Source organism: Bombina bombina, chromosome 3 (assembly GCF_027579735.1).
Source record: "Bombina bombina isolate aBomBom1 chromosome 3, aBomBom1.pri, whole genome shotgun sequence".
NCBI classification, from domain to species: domain Eukaryota; kingdom Metazoa; phylum Chordata; class Amphibia; order Anura; family Bombinatoridae; genus Bombina; species Bombina bombina.
The window spans coordinates 527,645,834-527,663,960 of record NC_069501.1 but is presented as its reverse complement, the minus strand read 5'-3'; positions in this window follow the sequence as shown (position 1 = coordinate 527,663,960).

The window sequence follows — 18,127 nt, the reverse complement described above, 5'->3', positions numbered from 1 at the left end:
AATAAAGATTAGAAGCGAAGGGAGGAGCGCTCTGTATATGAGGCTGTATTGTTACCACAGAGAAGATTAAACTTTATAAGGAGCGGCACATAGAAAATAATGCAAATTATACCATAGAGAATGGAGGAAGGAGAAATAAAATGTAGTGTCTCATGGGAAGGAATCGTTACCATGGGGAGAAGATTGTGGAATGTGCGACTGCGACGACTTTTGAAATGTTTTCCTAGTGATAATAACAGTTGTAACAACAGCTACTTGTACCACGAATTGCCCCGTCATGTTTCCTATTACTCTATATTCTTGTAGCCGTATCCAGTCCCATGTTATTATTTTGGGGGGTTATGAGCATTCGAATGTGATACACAGACACCAGTTAAACTATATATGTATGAAAAAAAGGACACTTTTCTGTTTAATGTCACTAATATAGCTTTCCCATTCTTTATGATAACAGTATATCTCTTTTGGCCTATATAATGGTAGTTATAGAGTTATTATGGTTAAATAATTAAACACACTTTATTTACAACATTGTATTAAAAAAAAATCAAAATTAAACGTGCATGATTCCGATAGAGCATGTAAATTTAAGACAAGGGAGTTGGTTTCTTATTCATTTTTTTTTTGTCAGACTGCTTTAAATTGACTTTCAAATAAAAATATAGGTTTGATTTAAATAACAATATGATTCATATAATGTAGTTACACAGAGGTGAATTCCCTTTCTACAACAATTGGATATACAAACTGGAAAAAAAAGGGCATACATTGGCGCCAATACAAATATTACAATTTTGAATAAGTAACTGATATTTTTAAAGGGTTAATGACAAGGGCCACTGATTTCACTATAACTATACACAGGGTAGATAACTTTCCATGACATGCAATTGTTTTTAGCCTGGCCCAATGTTGTTTTGGGCACATAAATTGATGCCAATCCAGGCATAGGTGCTGTAATTCTCATTTTGAATAAGTAACTGATATTTTCAAAGGGTTAATGACAATTGGGCCACCGATTTTACTGTTAATATATGTAGGGTAGATCCCCCTCCATGACATACATTTTCTTTTAGCCTGGCCCAGTGGTATTTTGAGCACATAAATCATACCTCCCAACATTTCAAAAGAGGGACACCCCCCCCCCACCCCGCAGCAAAAAATTGAAATGTGGTGGGCGGGGCTTAAAAAATCATAAGACCAAAGTAATATAAATAAAATTCTAATTAAAGTTATAGATTTTAATACACTTAGGCAGCATATCAAACACAAGCTCAAACCACTGGTATGGCTATGTGAGCGCTGTATTTAATTAGCCTTTGCAAAGACATTGCTAAATATTTTTATCTTAATTGGTCATTTAATAATAAATTCTTTAAAACTGCTCTCTGCATTCCCCATTAATATTCTAAATTCTGGCCTTTAAAGTCAGCAAAAATGCACAGTAGCACACTACATAGCATACACTTACACATGCAGATACACACACACTACATAGCATACACTTATACATGCAGATACACACACACTACATAGCATACACTTATACATGCAGATACACACACACTACATAGCATACACATGCACATACACACACACTACATAGCATACACTTACACATGCAGACACACACTACATATACACTTACACATGCAGATACACACAAACAATACATAGCATACACTTATACATGCAGATACACACACACTACATAGCATACACTTACACATGAAGATACACACACACTACATAGCATACACTTAAACGTGAAGATACACACACACACTACATAGCATACACTTATACATACAGATACACACACACTACATAGCATACACTTATACATGCAGATGCACACACACATTACATAGCATACACTTATACAGGCAGCATACACTTATACATGCAGATACACAGACACTACATAGTATACACTTATACATGAGGACACACACACACTACATAGCATAAACTTATACATACAGATACACACACACAGTTATGGATACAGATAGACACACGCACTACATTCATTGTATGGGGTCCTGGGGTTGGCAAGCACATTAGCTGGCAGTCTGCGGCTGCCACTGTTCGTTACCCTGTTATTAGCACTGCTCATTGTATAAAACTGAAGGCATGCTAGTATTATCCCCAGGGGTTTGACATCATCACTACCAGAGGTAGGTTAGAGAGGTCACCATTAACCATGGTCAGAGTGTATACAGCCTTCTTACTTCTGCTTAACCCACACACCATTCCTTTTCCACAGGGAAACAGGTATCTAACCCTGTGAAAGCAAAGCCAGCTGCTTCTTAGTATGGGCCCAACAGAATTAAAAAAAAAAATTTTTTTTTTTTTATGCCTGGGGCAAATCGGGATAGATGGCTAGCAACTCGGGACAGACCCCTAAAATCGGGACTGTCCCGCGAAAATCGGGATAGTTGGGGGGTATGCATAAATTGATGCCAACCTTGGCATAGGTGCTGTAATTCTCATTTCTCCTGTTGTGTGGTCAGTCCACGGGTCATCATTACTTCTGGGATATTATCTCCTCCCCTACAGGAAGTGCAAGAGGATTCACCCAGCAGAGCTGCTATATAGCTCCTCCCCTCTACGTCACCTCCAGTCATTCTCTTGCACCCAACGAATAGATAGGATGTGTGAGAGGACTGTGGTGATTTAATTAGTTTATTAACTTCAATCAAAAGTTTGTTATTTTATAATAGCACCGGAGTGTGTTATTCATTCTCTGGTAGAATTTGAAGAAGAATCTACCGGAGTTTTTTCTATGATTTTAGCCGGAGTAGTTAAGATCATATTGCTGTTTCTCGGCCATCTGAGGAGAGGTAAACTTCAGATCAGGGGACAGCGGGCAGATTAATCTGCAAAGAGGTATGTAGCAGTTTGTTATTTTCTGACATGGAATTGATGAGAAAATCCTGCCATACCGTTATAATGTAAACTCAGCCTTAAATGCAGTAGATGTAGCTGGTATCAGGCTGTCATGTATGTATATTTTACACTTCAGTATTCTGGGGAATGGTACTTCACTGGATTTATACTGTATGCATAGACTTAACCTAATTTGCAGGGACTTGCAATAGGTTTTAAATAACAATTAATTTATTGAGGTTAAACGTTTTTTTGCTGGCATGTAAAAACGTTTATTTCTCTGAGGTACTGGGTGAAAAAATGTTTTGGGCACTATTTTTTCCACTTGGCAATAGTTTTTGTTTAAATTAAAGCATGATCTCTCTCACTGTTATGTGTGAGGGGGAGGGGCCATTTTTGGCGCTTTTACTACGCATCAAAAAACTCAGTCAGAGGTTCATTTTCTTCCTGCATGATCCGGTTCATCTCTACAGAACTCAGGGATCTCCAAAGCCTTTTTTGAGGGAGGTAATCATCACAGCAGAGCTGTGAAGATTGTAGTTGACTGTGATAAAAAACGTTTATTTGTGTATTTTTTTCTGCTGCCTGGGTTAGTTATCCCTTGCTAATGGGAACAATCCTTTGCTAAAATTGTATATTTCTGACAAAGATTGATGCTATAACTTAATTATTTTCAACTGTCATAATTTTTTCTGTGCTTCTTATAGGCACAGTTCGTTTTCATATTATTGTAAATTACTTAAAAAAGCATTTCCAAGTTGCTAGTTAATTGCTAGTGTGTTAAACATGTCTGATTCAGAGGAAGATACATGTGCTATATGTGCTAATGCCAAAGTGGAGCCCAATAGAAGTTTATGTACTAACTGTATTGATGCTACTTTAAATAAAAGTCAATCTGTACAAATTGAACATATTTCACCAGACAACGAGGGGAGAGTTATGCCGACTAACTCGGCTCACGTGTCAGTACCTACATCTCCCGCTCGGGAGGTGCGTGATATTGTAGCGCCGAGTACATCTGGGCGGCCATTTCAAATCACATTACAGGATATGGCTACTGTTATGACTGAAGTTTTGGCTAAATTACCAGAACTTAGAGGCAAGCGTGATCACTCTGGGGTGAGAACAGAGTGCGCTGATAATATTAGGGCCATGTCAGACACTGGCGGCAGAACATGAGGACGGAGAACTTCATTCTGTGGGTGACGGTTCTGATCCAAATAGATTGGATTCAGATATTTCAAATTTTAAATTTAAGCTGGAAAACCTCCGTGTATTACTAGGGGAGGTGTTAGCGGCTCTGAATGATTGTAACACAGTTGCAATACCAGAGAAAATGTGTAGGTTGGATAAATATTTTGCGGTACCGGCGAGTACTGATGTTTTTCCTATACCTAAGAGACTTACTGAAATTGTTACTAAGGAGTGGGATAGGCCCGGTGTACCGTTCTCACCCACTCCGATATTTAGAAAAATGTTTCCAATAGACGCCACCACACGGGACTTATGGCAAACGGTCCCTAAGGTGGAGGGAGCAGTTTCTACTTTAGCTAAGCGTACCACTATCCCGGTGGAGGATAGCTGTGCCTTTTCAGATCCAATGGATAAAAAATTAGAGGGTTACCTTAAGAAAATGTTTGTTCAACAAGGTTTTATATTGCAACCTCTTGCATGAATTGCGCCTGTCACGGCTGCAGCAGCATTTTGGTTTGAGTCTCTGGAAGAGACACTTCAATCATCTACACTAGATGAGATTACAGACAAACTTAAAGCCCTTAAGTTAGCTAACTCATTTATTTCAGATGCCGTAGTACATTTAACTAAACTTATGGCTAAGAATTCCGGATTTGCCATTCAGGCACGCAGAGCACTGTGGCTAAAATCCTGGTCAGCTGATGTTACTTCTAAATCTAAATTGCTTAATATACCTTTCAAAGGGCAAACCTTGTTCGGGCCCGGGTTGAAGGAGATTATCGCTGACATTACAGGAGGTAAAGGCCATGCCCTGCCTCAGGACAAAGCCAAACCTAGGGCTAGACAGTCTAATTTTCGTTCCTTTCGTAATTTCAAAGCAGGAACAGCATCAACCTCCTCTGCACCAAAACAGGAAGGAGCTGTTGCTCGCTACAGACAAGGCTGGAAACCTAACCAGTCCTGGAACAAGGGCAAGCAGGCCAGGAAACCTGCTGCTGCCCCTAAGACAGCATGAATCGAGGGCCCCCGATCCGGGACCGGATCTAGTAGGGGGCAGACTTTCTCTCTTCGCCCAGGCTTGGGCAAGAGATGTTCAGGATCCCTGGGCGTTAGAGATCATATCTCAGGGATACCTTCTGGACTTCAAATCCTCTCCCCCAAGAGGGAGATTTCATCTGTCAAGGTTATCAACAAACCAAATAAAGAAAGAAGCGTTCCTACGCTGCGTACAAGATCTTTTATTAATGGGAGTGATCCATCCAGTTCCGCGGTCGGAACAAGGACAAGGGTTTTACTCAAATCTGTTTGTAGTTCCCAAAAAAGAGGGAACTTTCAGGCCAATCTTGGATTTAAAGATCCTAAACAAATTCCTAAGAGTTCCATCGTTCAAGATGGAAACGATTCAAACAATTTTGCCCATGATCCAAGAGGGTCAGTACATGACCACAGTGGATTTAAAGGATGCTTACCTTCACATACCGATTCACAGAAATCATTACCGGTATCTAAGGTTTGCCTTTCTAGACAGGCATTACCAGTTTGTAGCTCTTCCATTCGGACTGGCTACGGCTCCAAGAATCTTCACAAAGGTTCTGGGTACTCTTCTGGCGGTACTAAGACCGCGAGGAATTTCGGTAGCTCCGTACCTAGACGACATTCTGATACAAGCTTCAAGCTTTCAAACTGCCAAGTCTCATACAGAATTAGTACTGGCATTTCTAAGGTCGCATGGATGGAAGGTGAACGAAAAGAAGAGTTCTCTCTTTCCACTCACAAGAGTTCCCTTCTTGGGGACTCTGATAGATTCTGTAGAAATGAAGATTTACCTGACAGAAGACAGGTTAACAAAGCTTCAAAATGCATGCCGTGTCCTTCATTCCATTCAACACCCGTCGGTAGCTCAATGCATGGAGGTGATCGGCTTAATGGTAGCGGCAATGGACGTAGTACCTTTTGCACGCCTACATCTCAGACCGCTGCAATTGTGCATGTTAAGTCAGTGGAATGGGGATTACTCAGATTTGTCCCCCACTCTGAATCTGAATCAAGAGACCAGAAATTCTCTTCTATGGTGGCTTTATCGACCACACCTGTCCAGGGGGATGCCATTCAGCAGGCCAGACTGGACAATTGTAACAACAGACGCCAGCCTACTAGGTTGGGGCGCTGTCTGGAATTCTCTGAAGGCTCAGGGACTATGGAATCAGGAGGAGAGTCTCCTTCCAATAAACATTCTGGAATTGAGAGCAGTTCTCAATGCCCTTCTGGCTTGGCCCCAGTTAACAACTCAGGGGTTCATCAGGTTTCAGTCGGACAACATCACGACTGTAGCTTACATCAACCATCAGGGAGGGACAAGAAGCTCCCTAGCAATGATGGAAGTATCAAAGATAATTCGCTGGGCAGAGTCTCACTCTTGCCACCTGTCTGCAATCCACATCCCGGGAGTGGAGAACTGGGAGGCGGATTTCTTAAGTCGTCAGACTTTTCATCCGGGGGAGTGGGAACTTCATCCGGAGGTCTTTGCCCAGATACTTCGACGTTGGGGCAAACCAGAGATAGATCTCATGGCGTCTCGTCAGAACGCCAAGCTTCCTCGCTACGGGTCCAGATCCAGGGATCCGGGAGCGGTTCTGATAGATGCTTTGACAGCACCTTGGACCTTCGGGATGGCTTATGTGTTTCCACCCTTCCCGATGCTTCCTCGATTGATTGCCAGAATCAAACAGGAGAGAGCATCAGTGATTCTAATAGCACCTGCATGGCCACGCAGGACTTGGTATGCAGATCTAGTGGACATGTCATCCTGTCCGCCTTGGTCTCTACCTCTGAAACAGGACCTTCTGATCCAGGGTCCATTCAAACATCAAAATCTAGCTTCTCTGAAGCTGACTGCTTGGAAATTGAACGCTTGATTTTATCAAAACGTGGGTTTTCTGAGCCAGTTATTGATACCTTAATACAGGCTAGGAAGCCTGTTACCAGAAGGATTTACCATAAAATATGGCGTAAATACTTATATTGGTGCGAATCCAAGAGTTACTCATGGAGTAAGGTTAGGATTCCAAGGATATTGTCTTTTCTACAAGAAGGTTTAGAAAAGGGGTTATCCGCTAGTTCTTTAAAGGGACAGATTTCAGCTCTGTCCATTCTTTTACACAAACGTCTGTCAGAAGTTCCGGACGTTCAAGCTTTTTGTCAGGCTTTAGCTAGGATCAAGCCTGTGTTTAAAACTGTTGCTCCGCCATGGAGTTTGAACTTAGTTCTTAATGTTTTACAGGGTGTTCCGTTTGAACCCCTTCATTCCATTGATATCAAGTTGTTATCTTGGAAAGTTCTGTTTTTAATGGCTATTTCCTCGGCTCGAAGAGTCTCTGAGTTATCTGCCTTACATTGTGATTCTCCTTATCTGATTTTTCATTCAGACAAGGTAGTTCTGCGTACTAAACCTGGGTTCCTACCTAAGGTGGTCACTAACAGGAATATCAATCAAGAGATTGTTGTTCCATCCTTGTGTCCTAATCCTTCCTCGAAGAAGGAACGTCTGCTACACAATCTAGATGTAGTCCGTGCCCTGAAATTTTATCTACAGGCAACTAAGGAGTTTCGTCAAACGTCTTCCCTGTTTGTCGTTTATTCTGGCCAGAGGAGAGGTCAAAAAGCTTCGGCTACCTCTCTCTCTTTTTGGCTTCGTAGCATAATACGATTAGCCTATGAGACTGCTGGACAGCAGCCTCCTGAAAGAATTACAGCTCATTCTACTAGAGCTGTGGCTTCCACTTGGGCCTTTAAGAATGAGGCTTCTGTTGAACAGATTTGCAAGGCTGCAACTTGGTCTTCTCTTCATACTTTTTCCAAATTTTACAAATTTGACACTTTTGCTTCTTCGGAGGCTGTTTTTGGGAGAAAGGTTCTTCAGGCAGTGGTTCCCTCCGTATAAAGAGCCTGCCTGTCCCTCCCGTCATCCGTGTACTTTTGCTTTGGTATTGGTATCCCAGAAGTAATGATGACCCGTGGACTGACCACACTTAACAGGAGAAAACAAAATTTATGCTTACCTGATAAATTCATTTCTCCTGTAGTGTGGTCAGTCCACGGCCCGCCCTGTTTTTTATGGCAGACTAAAAAAATTTTTTGGATTATACTCCAGTCACCACTACACCCTTGGGCTTCTCCTTTCTCGTTGGTCCTTTGGTCGAATGACTGGAGGTGACGTAGAGGGGAGGAGCTATATAGCAGCTCTGCTGGGTGAATCCTCTTGCACTTCCTGTAGGGGAGGAGATAATATCCCAGAAGTAATGATGACCCGTGGACTGACCACACTACAGGAGAAATGAATTTATCAGGTAAGCATACATTTTGTTTTTTTAATAAGTAACTGATATTTTCAAAGGGTTAATAACCATTGGGCCATTGATTTCACTATTAATATACACAGGGTAGATAACTCTCCATGACATGCAATTGTTTTTAGCCTGGCCCAATGGTGTTTTGGGCACACAAATTAAAGCCAACCCTGGCATAGGTGCTGTAATTACCATTTTGGAATAAATAACTGATATTTTCACAGGGTTAATAACCATTGGGCCACTGATTTCACTATGAATATATACAGGGTAGACCCCCCTCCATGACATGCAATTGTTTTTAGCCTGGCCCAATGGTGTTTTGGGAACAGAAATTGATGCCAACCCTGGCATAGGTGCTGCAATTCTCATCTTTGAAATAGTAACTGATATTTTCAAAGGGTTAATAACCATTGGGCCACTGATTTCACTATGAATATATACAGGGTAGATCGCCCTTTATGACATGCAATTGTTTTTAGCTTGGCCCAATGGTGTTTTGGGCACAGAAATTGATGCCAACCCTGGCATAGGTGCTGTAATTCTCATTTTTGAATAAGTAACTGATATTGTCAAAGGGTTAATGACTATTGGGCCACTGATTTTACTGTTAATATATGTAGGGTAGATTCCCCTCCATGACATGCAATTATTTTTAGCTTTGCCCAATGGTGTTTTGGGCACAGAAATTGATGCCAACCCTGGCATAGGGGCTGTAATTCTCATTTTTGAATAAGTAACTCATATTGTCAAAGGGTTAATGATCATTGGGCCACTGATTTTACTGTTAATATATGTAGGGTAGATTCCCCTCCATGACATGCAATTGTTTTTAGCCTGGCCCAATGGTGTTTTGGGCACATAAATTGATGCCAACCCTGGCATAGGTGCTGTAATTTTCATTTTTGAATACGTAACTGATATTTTCAAAGGGTTAATGACCATTGAGCCACTGATTTTACTGTTAATATATGTAGGGTAGATCCCCCTGCATGACATTCAATTGTTTTTAGCCTGACCCAGTGGTGTTTTGGGCACAGAAATTGATGCCAACCCTGGCATAGGTGCCGTAATTTTCATTTTTGAATAAGTAACTGATATTTTCAAAGGGTTAATAACCATTGGGTCACTGATTTCACTATGAATATATACAGGGTAGATCACCCTCCATGACATGCAATTGTTTTTTGCTTGGCCCAATGGTGTTTTGGGCACAGAAATTGATGCCAACCCTGGCATAGGTGCTGTAATTCTCATTTTTGAATAAGTAACTGATATTTTCAAAGGGTTAATGACAATTGGGCCACTGATTTTACTGTTAATATATGTAGGGTAGATCCCCCTCCATGACATGCAATTTTTTTTAGCCTGGCCCAATGGTGTTTTGGGCACAGAAATTGATGCCAACCCTGGCATAGGTGCTGTAATTCTCATTTTTTAATAAGTAACTGATAGTTTCAAAGGGTTAATACCCATTGGGCCATTGATTTCACTATGAATATACACAGGGTAGATAACTCTCCATGACATGCAATTGTTTTTAGCCTGCCCAATGGTGTTTTGGGCACAGAAATTGAATCCAACCCTTGTATAGGTGCTGTAATTACCATTTTTGAATAAGTAACTGATATTTTCACAGGGTTAATAACCATTGGCCACTGATTTAACTATGAATATATACAGGGTAGACCCCCCTCCATGGCATGCCATTGTTTTTAGCCTGGCCCATGGTGTTTTGGGCACAGCAATTGATGCCAACCCTGGCAAGGTGCTGTAATTCTCATTTTTTAATAAGTAACTGATATTTTCAAAGGCTTAATAACCATTGGGCCACTGATTTCACTATGAATATATACAGGGTAGATCCCCCTCCAAGACATGCAATTGTTTTTAGCCTGGCCCAATGGTGTTTTGGGCACAGAAATTGATGCCAACCCTGGCATAGGTGCTGTAATTCTCATCTTTGAATTAGTAACTTATATTTTCAAAGGGTTAATGACCATTGGGCCACTGATTTTACTGTTAATATATGTAGGGTACATTCCCCTCCATGACATGCAATTGTTTTTAGCCTGGCTCAATGGTGTTTTGGGCACATAAATTGATGCCAACCCTGACATAGGTGCTGTAATTTTCATTTTTGAATAAGTAACTGATATTTTCAAAGGGTTAATGACCATTGAGCCATTGATTTTACTGTTAATATATGTAGGGTAGATCCCCCTCCATGATATTCAATTGTTTTTAGCCTGGCCAAATGGTGTTTTGGTGACATAAATTGATGCCAACCCTGGTATAGGTGCTGTAATTCTCATTTTTTAATAAGTAACTGATATTTTCAAAGGGTTAATGACCATTGGGCCACTGATTTTAATGTTAATATATGTAGGGTAGATTCCCCTCCATGACATGCAATTGTTTTTAGCCTGGCCCAATGGTGTTTTGGGCACAAAAATAAATGCCAATCCTGGCATAGGTGCTGTAATTCTCATTTTTTAATAAGTAACTGATATTTTCAAAGGGTTAATAACCATTGAGCCACTGATTTCACTATGAATATACACAGGGTAGATCCACCTCCATGATATGCAATTGTTTTTAGCCTGGCCCAATGGTGTTTTGGGCACAGAAATTGATGCCAACCCTGACATAGGTGCTGCAATTCTCAATGGTTATTAACCCTTTGAAAATATCAGTTACTTATTCAAAAATGAGAATTAGAGCACATATGCCAGTGTTGGCATCAATTTCTGTGCCCAAAACACCATTGGGCCAGGCTGAAAACAATTGCATGTCATGGAGGGGGATCTACCCTGTATATATTCATAGTGAAATCAGTGGCCCAATGGTTATTAACCCTGTGAAAATATCAGTTACTTATTCAAAATGGTAATTACAGCATCTATGCCGGGGGGGCGGAGCGAGCGACCGACCAAGATGGTCGCAACACACTGAGGCTCTGTGAACAAGTTGGGTGTATAAATCAGCAAAAGCTGCCTAATTCCTCCCAAGACCTCTCCTTAAGACATGTGAAGCGGTCGCAAAGCTCCGTCAAACAATTTGAGCTGCCTCCAGATCGCCTACCTGATCGGAACATCGTTAGTGCCAGTATCCAGATCTGAGGCCTACACAGAAAGGCGCCTATGCTATTGCACCCACTCTCCTGACCAGGCCCATTCTAAAGCAGCGGGCACTTACCGCGGGCCACCGGCTGTCGTATCTGGGGCTGCAGATTAACACTGACCATCAATAATAGAGGATGGGACACCTCACATAGGAGAAATATGATGCAATACATCCTTTGCTGGACTGAGGGCTTTTGAGAACGGATTGCCACGTGGAGCTTCATAATGTGAGTACAACGGTGCCATATAAACCCCACTGCCCACATGTATTCTATCTAAATGGGCTATAGTATTTCCCAGGTCTGACTTATAGGGGCGACAACATCTATTCAGCTTGCTATCACCTACACAGGGTCAGTAAAAACTTCACCCCTAACCTGAGACAGTGCAAGTAGAGAAAACCCTGAGGGACACAGAACAGCTTCAATCTCTGCAGACCTGGAGCACATAAATACAAGACCACTGATCTATAGTCTGTGCAGCTGTTTAAGACTTCACATATATTTTTTCTGCATCCTCTAATACATAAAATATTGTCCACTGAGTCTGCAGCTCTGGATTAAAACTCTGGATTATTCAAACGGCATTGCTTGCTACTCCCCTGGAACACATAGCCCTCTCCCCTTTCCTGCTGCTCTAGATAACAGCAGGTCATATCATCTATTCCCTTTGCCGTGATCACCCTGTGAGGGTAAACTCCCCGGGGGCTGTGGTGTTCCAGAGGCACACTTACCAACTATATTTGCAGGACTTGTGATAAAATACCTCTGTTAACTCTGTGTCTGTGGCTTATCTTTTATGATGTCTCAAAGGAGAGCTCAAAAGAGTGAAAAAGTACAAAAGCTGCCGTCAAATACCCAGAGCACTGTTAACACCTTTTTTAGGCACACAGATCAGGCTATAAACAAAAGAGACTCAGGAACCCAGCAGGTACATATAGAGGAGAGTCAATGTGACATGATTGATAATTCCAGCTGCCCTTCTCCCCCAGCACAGATGAGCAGGGAGGACTCCCCGATTACCTACAAGGCAATGGAAGCGCTCATAGAGCAGGTTAAATCCTGCATTAAGGACGAGTGCGCAGACTTAAAGAAAGAGATTAATGACCTGGGGCGCAGAGTTGACTCCATTGAGGAGCATGAATATGTTATGTCACAAAAAGTAGCAAGTCTGTCATCCAAGCAATCTCAGCAGAATCAACTGGTGATGGCGCTAGAAGATAAGATTGATGACTTGGAGAATTGTTCTAGGCGAGGCAATCTCCGATTCAGGGGAATCCCTGAGACGGTGCTGAACAATGAACTTCAAGAATACTTGCAAGCCCTTTTTGCAGAGATGATGGAAAGCCCTGAAGAAGAGAGCCTGGTTATACCACTTGATAGAGCCCACAGGGCGTTACGCCCTAGACCATCCGATGATGCTCCTCCTAGAGACATTATAGTTCACTTCCAACATTACAAGCAAAAGGAGGAACTGTATAACATCGCTAGAAAGCAGCAAGCATTGTCATTTAGAGGCCATAGGATACAGGTCTATCAAGATCTATCTATAAGAACCCTTCAAAAGAGGAGAGACTTTCTGATTCTGACTACTCACTTACGTGCCTTACATATCCCTTACAGATATGGGGATTTCCTACATCAATAATCACCACAAAGAATGGGAAAAATATTGAATGCACATCTATGTCTGACGTGGGGAAATTCTGCAATCTGTTAAACATTTCTCTGCCTGATAAAAGTGATCCTTCGGGCGGGCAAAACAACCCAAGACCTCAAAGGCGCCAAGGCCCGGAGCTGCCAGCTCTGCAACACAAACGTAGACAAACCACCTTGCCCTCATCTGACGATGTAGAAATAGAGGCTCCAGGAGGAACTTCTGCGACGGCCCACACAGGGTTACGTCCTCTGAGTCACTAGGGTGCTGTAGTATAGTGAATGCAAAAGGTATTCTCTCTAGTGTTACCCACAGTGTGCATGGACGGTTATTAGTAGAAAGTTCAACATAAGCAACAACTTTTTTTGCTACCGGACTCACCCGCTCCTCAGTGTTGGTCTCCACCAAGTGGAGTATGCTGTCTCCCCTCACTCACTGCCGTAGTCGTCCGGTCCTGGGGTGTGGGAACTTAAAGCCTGCCCTCTTGTTCTCCGGGTAGATGAAAGCTACAAGTCCCAGTGTCTGCTACTCCGGTCCTGGCAAAAGGCTGCAGTGCCCAAACAAACCATCCTCAGACGTACTCGAGAGTGAGGGGAGCGCGATCCTTGTACACGTCCTCTCTGGACAGGAAGTGATGTAACTTGATTGTAGCTGCGGGTGATTGCCGGTGCAGCAGTTAGACAGGGAAAGTGAGGATTATTCTCCTCTGGAGGTGCTACCACGCTGGAGGGTCAATTAGAACAAAAGTAGCAAAAAAGGGTAGCGGAGCACCAATCCAATGTAGTAAAATAAAAATAATCTTTATTGGAAATCAAGATAAAACAGAAAAACAACAGGGTGCCATTATCCAAAAGGAGTCAGCTCCTACAGCTGCTGACATGTTTCGGCTGTTGCCGTTATCAAAGCTGCTTGTCTGTGCAGGTGTAATCCTGCCCTTTAAAAGAAATGAACAACGACTACTATTGGATAATGGTTAATTGCACATTTAAACTTTAACCATTTCCTTACTTCAGGATATACTGACAATAATAATGCCCTGTGACTAAGATAGGTCTAAACAAAATATATAAATGCTACCTATAAGTGCATAAATCTCTAAATAAGCATAATGGAAAGAGAACATTAGGTGTTAAATATTGCAAATATGTAAATGTACAATGTGCTCTATGAGACTTCTATGATATACTGACACAGGTCTGAGAGAGTGCAAAGAAACCAAATATTAAACATATAAAAATAAATATAGAGGTGATAGTAAGCATCAATAACTGGGAAAGATTCCACATACTCATGAGTTAAACATGTCCCTGAAGATAAAATGTGGAAACACTATGTGTGCATCTATTTGGCAGTGACAAAAAACCCCAAGCAGAAATGTGCAGCAAAGAGCCTTTTGTTTCTTGTTTTTAATTCCTTGTTTTTAACTCTTGCTGATATTGCAGAGCAGAAAGAGACTGAAGTTTCAGACAACTGAATGATAATTAAAGGTAAACTGCAATTTCAAATAGAAAAAGTATCCATTGCATTTATATCCAAAATATTTACAGACAAGAAAAAAATTTTATGTGATATGGGAAAAAATAAATTGGAGTATGTACTAAATTTTAAATATTCGAATGGAAAATTAATTTTGGAGAAGAAATGCTAAAATACAGAGTCCCTCTATGATAAGCACAAATAGTGTGCTTGGTAAATTTATATTTATATAATTATGTGAGGGGAATGTACAAATGGAAGGGTGGGAGAGGGTGTTTATCAGGTCCAATTTACTCCCAATGGTTAATTAAATCATACATGGAGTTAAGACCTGAGGGGTATCTAGTTCGCAATTTAAATATCCAAAAGATCTCACGTTTGGACAAAATTGTGTCCCTGTCCACCCCTCTAGGTGGTTTGGTAATTTGTTCAATGCAGGTCCAACGAAAAGTATCAGAACTTTTACCATGTAAATTGGTAAAATGTTGGATCAAGGGGGTGGTAGCTATGCCTGTCCTGATATTAGAGAGATGCTCCCTAATTCTTGACCTGACCTCTCTGGTCGTGAGGCCTACGTATTGTTTTGCACATGAAGTGCAAGTGGCAAGGTAGATGGTATAGGTGGACCTACAGTTAAGACACATGTTTTTCGTGAATACCTGTCCTGTTACCGTGGAGCAAAAAGTGCTCCCCAGCTCCACCTTTTCACAAGCCACACAGTCTCTGAAATGACATTTAAACATGCCTTTCTGGGTCAGCCAGGAAGACGTCTCTGAAACCCTGCTAGTGGAAATTCTGGTAGGAGCTACCATATTCCCTATGGTTTTACTGCGCCGGTATGTGAAATGGCATGATTTCACGGATAGATTGGCTAAATCCTCATCCGCTCTCAGCATTTCAAAATGTTTTTTGATAATTTCACACACCTGCGGGTATTGTTCCGAATGATCAGTAACAAAAAAAAGATCATCTTTTATTGCTTCCTTGTTGTTGCATTTATTTTTATCTTTTGGTTTCAAAAGATTTTTTCTATCGATGGTTTTTACTTCTTCAAATGCTGAGGCTATCAGATCTTTCTTATACCCCCTGCATAAGAGTCTTTGAGAGAGTTGAGCAGCTTCCTTCTCAAAGAGTGCCGGTTCTGAACAGTTTCGTTTTAAACGAATGAATTGACCCTTGATGATGCCTCTAAATACGGCTTTGGGGTGGCAACTGTTGGCATGTAACAGGGTGTTGCCTGAAATTGGCTTTCTGTATACCGTGGTACACACCCTCTCCCCCGCAACACCTGAAAGAGTAACATCCAGATAGTTAATGGTTGTCCGATTGGATTCTGAAGTAAAACTCAGTCCCAAATCATTGGTGTTCAGAAGCTCCACGAAGGCCAACAGTTCACTGTCAGTGCCCCTCCAAATGAACAGGAGGTCATCAATAAACCTCCTGTAAAAAACTATATTCGAGCAGAGAGGGCTTCCACCTCCAAATATGTGGTCCTGCTCCCACCAGCCCATGAAAAGGTTTGCGTAGGAGGGGGCAAACTTGGCCCCCATTGCAGTCCCACAAATCTGGAGGTAGAACACCCCCTCAAACTCGAAATAGTTATGTGAAAGCAAGAACTCGGTCACTTGTGTCACATACTCGCAGTAATCTGGATCTTTACCAAAGTATTTATTTAAATAGTATCTTACTGCTTGTAACCCTTTGTTATGGGGTATAGATGAGTATAATGATTTCACGTCTACCGTGAGCCAAGTATATTCCTCCTTCCACTCTAAGTTTTCCAGCAATTTTAGGACATGCATAGTGTCCCTTAGGTAGCTCCAAAGTTCTAATACCATCGGTTGTAGAATTTTATCTAACCACTCTGAGGTATGTTCAAGGAGCGAACCTATGCCGCTGACAATTGGTCGGCCAGTTACATTGTCCAAGGACTTGTGAACCTTGGGCAAAAGATTGAAAACTGGAATGGTGGGGTTAGTTACTAGGAGATAATCAGCAGTATCCTCATCTATGAAACCTCCCTCAACACCATCATCCACCAGGCTCATGAGCTTTTTTTTAAAAAGCACAGTCGGGTCTGAGTTTAAAACCCTATAATCGCTGGGGTTGTGGAGTTGTCTGTGGACTTCACTAATGAAGTCCTCCTTGTTCATCAGTACCACAGACCCACCTTTGTCCGCGGCCCTGATCACCAAAGTTGAATTGTTGCTCAATGAAGCTAGTGCTTCTCTTTCCCCCACAGAGAGATTCTGTTTCCTCTTTGTATTATCATTCACATAATACAAAATACTTTTGCTGTAGTATAGCCCCAAATATTATGCCTTCTAAAGAGAACTTTCTAAAAGAAACTACAGAGGCAAGATACATTTTTTTTGCAGGTCCTGGACCAATCTGGAGCAGATGGGTCCGCCTTCACTTCTGCACTAAAGATATGTTTTAAGTTCTCGGTTAGAATTGATTAGCGATCACCAGGTTATCTGGTGTTTGCACCTGGAATGTAATTTATGCCATAGGAGTAAGCTGTATTGATATGTTTTCTTAATGTTCTCGATAAGTTAGTTATCCTGCTGCACTATGCAACCGCACTATGAGTTCAAGAAGTTGTAATGTATTGCTCATGCCATGTATTAATGTTACTGTTCTAATTGGCTACAACAGGTACTGTTTGAGTTATAATTACAGCATCTATGCCAGGGTTAGCATCAATTTCTGTGCCCAAAACACCATTGGGCCAGGCTACAAACAATTGCATGTCATGGAGGGGGATCTACCCTGTATATATTTATAGTGAAATCAGTGACCCAATGGTTATTAACCCTTTGAAAATATCAGTTACTTATTCAAAAATGAGAATTACAGCACCTATGCCAGGGTTGGCATCAGTTTCTGTGCCCAAAACACTATTGGGCCAGGCTAAAAACAATTGCATGCCATGGAGGGGGATCTACCCTGTATATGTAATGCTCGTGGGTTATTCCTCTATCAAACCAAACTTGGCCAGTAGTCTTCTTATCCCGGCGTCAAGTGGAATGATAGGAAATATCCCAGAGCAGAGAAAGTTTGTAGAATGAGGTAAGCAGTACTCACATTAGGCAGGGTAGTTCTTAGTGGCAGCAGGAAGGAAATCCAGCAGTATAGCAGTTTAGGGATAAACAATAGAAGGACCAGGAACACGCAGGAGTCGGCAGCCAAAGGAAATTTAGCAGTATAACAGTTCAGGGGTAAACCAATAGAATGGTCAGACAGGCAGAGTTCAGCAACAGTGTAGCAATCCAGCAGTTTAGGAGTTAAGCAGGGAGGGTGGTCAGACAAGCAGAATTCAGAAACAGTATAACAATCCAGCAATTTAGGGGTTAAGCAGGCAGAGTAGTCAGACAGGCAGGGTTCAGCAACGTTATGGCAGTCCAGTACTTTAGGGGTTACGCAAGCAGAGTAGTC